This window comes from Drosophila serrata, unplaced genomic scaffold (genome assembly GCF_035046125.1).
Source record: "Drosophila serrata isolate PLE 108 unplaced genomic scaffold, ASM3504612v1 contig_240, whole genome shotgun sequence".
In the NCBI taxonomy this organism is placed as follows: Eukaryota; Metazoa; Arthropoda; class Insecta; order Diptera; family Drosophilidae; genus Drosophila; species Drosophila serrata.
The window spans coordinates 1,798,501-1,804,702 of record NW_028257138.1 but is presented as its reverse complement, the minus strand read 5'-3'; positions in this window follow the sequence as shown (position 1 = coordinate 1,804,702).

The window sequence follows — 6,202 nt, the reverse complement described above, 5'->3', positions numbered from 1 at the left end:
TTGTTGCTTTTTTACGCGCGTTTGCTTGTCGCTTGTTTGTTTGTTGTTTCCTTTTTCACGGACCGGGAATACCTTTGCTTTATTTTAATTGAAAGTGTTGAATGGGTCGTGCTCCAGTTGCCAGCTAGTTTCTATGGATTTTGTTGTTTAAATATTGAATATTTGTTTAGTTAAGGTGTAAAAATAACACGCTTTGTGCGCATATATTTTTATTTTTCAATAAACACAATTCTCGTTGGCTCTGTGTAACTTTCTGATCTATGATAAATATTATAGATTTTTCACTTATTGGAATTAAATTCCAACTAAACCAACTAAAGAAATCCTATCTGCATTTGAACACAAATAAATAAGTAAAACCTACAACGAACTTAAAGAACTTCAACTTAAATCACTCTTCAAAACTAGAGGGAAACAAATATTATAAACAACTGTTGAACCCAAACAACTATTAAAACCAGCCATCCGGCAGGACCTCTACTGAAAATCTGCCCCCGGAAAAGCGCAACAGCACAGTGACTTGGGGAAAACTTTGCTGTTTATTATCGTGCCCGCCGTCAAATTGGCGGGACAGCTTTAACGCAATGGTGGCGATTGTATGTATATTTTGTGAAAAGAAAATGCACAAGTAATTTTTAATAGACTCGCAACGCTTGAACGCATAATGCAGCCAAGTTTTGGGAGAGCACACGAGGTACGGGCCCGAACTTTTTAATACAACTCCAAAGTTGCATTTGCATGACTTAGGCGAAAGTTTTTTGTTAGACCCCCCTTTAACCCCTTGTTGCCCAGCACCCCGCGGCATAGTTGACGATCTCGAAGTCGGGCAAATAAACAATTTTTCAATGAAGGAAATTCCCTTCTACATCCCTGCCAAAAATGCAAAAATCTTTATAAATATTCAAATTCTTTTGCAACAGCAGGAGTCAACTCGAACTTGCCTTTTAAAAACTTTTTACATAAACACAGTCGACGGGAAAATAATAGGAAAAACAAAGAAGATTTAATATCTAAGAAATGATTCAGAGATGCTTTAGGAGCAGTCAACAATTCCTTTATTACTAAAAAACGTTTGCTAAGCCAGACGACTTCCTATTTCGGAATTATAGTTCCACAGAAGTTAAATGGGGTCAGAATCTGAAAAGGGTTTATTCCATTTTAAAACGTTTAATTTTACAACGAAACATTATGTATTAATTCCCCCAAAAACTATGGTCAGATATTCCTTAAAAATTCTCCCGTATCCTATTATGGTGACCACAGCTGTCGACAAATATATTTTACAGGACCTGCGATGTTTATTTTAATTCTCGCTCTCCAGATCCGGTCTACTGGAAGTCAGAGCTATTATATAAAAATGCAAGAGAGGCGGGAAGGGAAGGGAAAGTAGGGAAAAGGAGTAAACTTCTGGCAAAAGTTTTTCTTGGCAATTGGAAAGCCAACTTCAATGGCATTTCCCATACGATTCCCTCTCTTTCTGTGTGTATGTGTGTTATTCTTGTGTTAGCTGCAAGTGCTGTGCAAATATCTCTTTGTGTCACGTCTGGAAATTCAGTTAAGAGGTTGAGGTCAATACGAGGTCGAAAGCGGCAGCCAGGTGCAACGAAAGCAATGTAGTTTCTCTGGACGAAATTTCCCAGAATGTGACAATTATTTTCAGAAAATGCACTTCATTTGTGTCGTGTTTTTGTGTGCCTTTTATGATTTATGCAAATGAAGCGGATGAAGAAAAAAAACGTAAAGAAATTCTTCTCCTAAACAATTACACAATAATCCCTTGTCCAATCACGGTTTTATTTTGTGTCTGGAATAAAACCATTCCAGCTCCGTTGCTTCCAGGGTGGTAGACTACGATTTCTATTTTTAGTTACATCTTTTAAGCAAGTTATTTGTCTCTATGCCTTTTCTATGTATATTGGTGCATAAATAGTATTTTAAAACGTTTTGATATAATATAATAACCTTTCTCTACGCTATTTACGTATTTAGACTTCATTAACCTTAATGCAAGACTAAGCCTTACTTTTAAAAGTTACCAAAATCGATTATTTGTTTTTCTAGACACAAAAATAATCTCTCCGAATTAGAAACCTCCCGGCTTAAGCCCTATTGCAATCTCCGGTGCTGCCAGAATTACCACCGTACCCGCCATCTGAAGCACACTTGCGACATGTGCGGTTGGGCTCCGCGGAGTGAATCGGTGGGGCAACCACCTGTCGCGAGCGGAACCCCAATAAATAAGTCGCAGACAGTCGGCGGGAGTGAATGAGAGGCGGCACTGTGCCTCGTAGCTCGAAGCTGGCACATTTTAATAACTTTTTGACGCCTCCTTTCCTAACACACGCACACACTCATGTCTTCTTTCGGGGAAAGTCCCTCCCTCGGCAGTAGGCGCGCGCGTTTCATGTTATTGAAGTCGTAAATAAAAAGGTTGCCGCCCGGGCGCGCTCGAATGTATGCTACATTAAATTGCGGTTGGCGTGTAAATAAGATTTTCATGTTAAGTTGCACGTAAGGTGCCGCTCGAATTTAATTAAAAATCGTATGTGCCAGCGACGTGATGGGTTGTAGCGTCGTCTATAGGCCAAAATAATTTGAGATTGCTGAAAATGCAAAAAAATAATGCTTAATTGGTCTGTACAATTGTGTTTGTGATGAATATATTGCTAGGAAAAATAAGAGAATCACTAAATATGTTTTGATAGGCTTTTAAACAAAGGTAATGCCAATAATTGAATTAAAGAAAAGAGTTTCAGGTGTAACTCTGAAAATGTATTGAAAATACCCTTGTAGGGTATTTAAATTTCAGTCTGAAACTTGCAACGCAGTGAAGGAGTCATTTCCGACCCCATAAATCATATATATTCTCGATCAGGATGAAAAGGCGAATCTTTCTAGGCACGTAGGAAGAAAAAAATTGTTGCAAATTTTTATCAGCATTTTTTAGGGGCTAATTTTATTAACCTGTTAAAAACTAGCACAGCACTGACTACCGTATCGAAATTAATGCATTTTTGGTTTAGTTATGATATTTAAAAATTTGTGATTTACCTAAAAATCAAAATATACAAATATCGATTTTATTATTTTTTTAATAAATAAATAAGCAGTTGTCTCAGATTTAATAAGATTTAAAGTCTCCCTTTTTATTCTTGCTTCCATGGCTCTTAAATGTATTTTATTTGCCTGGAAAAATCCTTTTTAGATATTTATTTAATTTGAAGCAAGGGCCAACACGACGATTCACCAATGACTCTGCTGCTGCAGTAAACCGATTTTGCGAAATTAATTTATAAGGTCCTGGGGAAGGCTTGGAGCAAGGACAAGACTGCACAATTGGCTTAAATTGTTCATGAAATGCAATGAAATGAAGTAAGAAAAAGTCATTTTAATATTGCGGCATTTGCGGCGCGGCAAAAGGAGGGAAAGCGAGCAGAGCAGAGCAGAGCACACAAAAACGGGTCAAGGATGCTGCCGCGCTGCTCGGAAAGGACAACGCCGGTTGACAAGGCTCATGCTTTGGGTTTTCCACGGCCCACCCTCCCGTTTCTGCCTGTTTTTCTTGCAGTGTGCGGCGGCCTCTGCGGATTTGCAATTAATGTTGCCTTCAACTTTGGCCCCGCCGCCTCTTTTCTGCACTCGCGCCACGCCCACATTGCAAATTTGCTTAAATGAAAGTGCGAGCGCGAATTTAATTAGAATCCGCTCCTTGGGTTTGAGCCTGGCTATCTGCTGGATCTGTTTCACTTGACCGGGTCGATGTTGGTTCTGTGCCCTTTTCCATATTTTCTTTTTTTCTTTATTTGTTTTTTCTTTTTTTTGCTTTTTCAATTATCCACGTGATGCTAATTGTTATTGTTGTTGTTGTTGGAGTTGCCACTGCAAGTGAAGTTAATGTGAACTAAAGCAAATTAGTTGAATTAACTAAATGCGGCAATCAAAAAAATAAATAATAATAAACCCTTTAAAAACGCTTTAAATTAATAAAAATTTTTGCTTTCCGTTGGTGCTTTTTTTTATCAAAAGATTTTTGATTAAGATATCAAACTATGTTTATTTTATTTTTAGTTATTTTATATTAAAAAAATATTGGGATTATTCAATTTTTTTTGCTAATTAAACAAATTTTTTGTTTAAATTTTGAAACCATTTAAAAGCTCAGATGGTTTTTATGTAATCTCTTCCTGTTTTTGATTTTCATTTGTAACATATGTGACATTTAAAAACAAAAAACAACAAAACAAGGCCAATGTTAAAAGCTGTTAAAGTTGCCAATCAAAAATATTTTTTCAATCCGGCCACCAAACACCAACAGAGAAACATATATTTCGTGGTCTATGCAGGCAACGACAATTGAATAATATATGATATAATAATAAAAACTAACACCAGGCAGGACGATAAACGACACGCGAAGGCTGAAAGGAGTGGCGAAGGAACCACAACATACAGTCAGCATAAATAAAATAAAATACGGCAGCGCATGAAGAATGAAAAATATAAAAAACATGGAAAGAAAGTGGAGAAAAAAAATATATATTTACAATGTTTATTGTTGTGCTTCGCTGAGCGCAAATACATTTCGTATGCAAATACCAAATGTGATTCAGTATGCAGCTCTCCGCTTTCTCTCTGCATGCGTGAGTGTGTGTGTGTGTGGGTGGGTGACACACATGCAGTGGGAGGTGGGAGTGAAAGTGGAAAATGCCACAGTCAGGACCTTAAACACACTTTCTAACCAGAAATCGAAGTGGATTTGATGGTGCTTGCCTATCCTTTGCCGGAGCTTCTTTGACAACTTTGCGTTTGGTCCTGTGCTAATTGCTGCCGTTCACCCGGCTGCTGGCTTGGGCCAATATCCTAGCCAGGATATCATTCTCCTTTGGCCACCTTTTTGCCCTTCTCTCTTTCCAGAACTCAAACTCTGTGTTAATTCAGTGCACGTGTTGAACTCATCCTTGGCACTGTTCAAAATCAAAAGATTTGGTTTTCCTTTTCTTTATATCAAAAAGATACTTCAAGAAATAAATACACTTAAAATACGGCATTAATAATTTTTAGTATTTTAAAATTATATATGCTCAAGTTTAGACTTATTCTAATTGAGCTCGACATTATCTTTCGATATATTATGTAGGACTTGTTATTTCCTTTTACATCTTCAAAGCTTATATATTTTCTAAACATTAAATACTCAATTTAATATTGCAAACATATCTCCTTTTCCATTACTTTTTTCGCAAGTGTAGCCTAGGGAAAACCAGGACGCATAACGTAGAACGAGATCTAGAGCCCCGAACGAGACCCTTCACCGACTTTTTCGCAACAGCAGCTCCTACCGCCCTGCTCCGCTTTCCAGTCACAAGTTGTTAAAAACTAATCAATCTTTCAAACTTGACTAAAGGTTTTGCCTTCGCTTTGACTGACTTTGACGCGCCACGCCCCCAAAAAACACTCTTCCGCCCGCCCCGTTTCCATATATGCGTGTGAACTTGTGTGTTCCAGTTGTGTTTCACTTTTTTTTTCACACCAGTCGCGTTTTTCTGCTGCCGGGAAATCCAGCACTAGTTGGGCCTTAAATCACATTCAGTTGCCACAGGAACAAGGGAAAGGGGGCACAGGGGACCGCCTTTCCCTACGAAGTGTCAGTTGTGCTTTATGGAATGTTGCCATTGACACTTCAGCGATTGGAGGACCTACCTCCTTCGATTAGCCATCGATTGCCACAACCAATTTGCGGTCGATCCTCTGGGCTCTGTGGTTTGATTGATGTGCATGTGTGCACACAGGTGTGGTGTGTAAGTAAGTATGTGTGCCAATCTACCTATCAAAGCCAAGCGACTGGAAACTAATTGCTGAATAATTGCACAAAAGTAACTATTAAGAGACTCAAGGTTTAAAAACAAAGGTGTTTCTTCATTAGTACTTGTTGGCTGATCGGCCAGTTACAGAAAATGATTATTTTTTAAAGGATTAAAGCAGAAACCTTTACAGATCAAGTGTTTTTTTTTTGCACCCCGTATTCCTATTGGCTTTAATACCAATATGATAGCATAGATTAATAATAATTTCAACTTAAATAACAAACTTCCTTATGCTTTTAGCCTTAGTGCTAGCTTCTCAGCCTCCTGAAGTGAAAATGCCAAACTGCACTTTGTTTCCAGCTGCGATTACATACCAAAGCCACACATAAGGTATTATT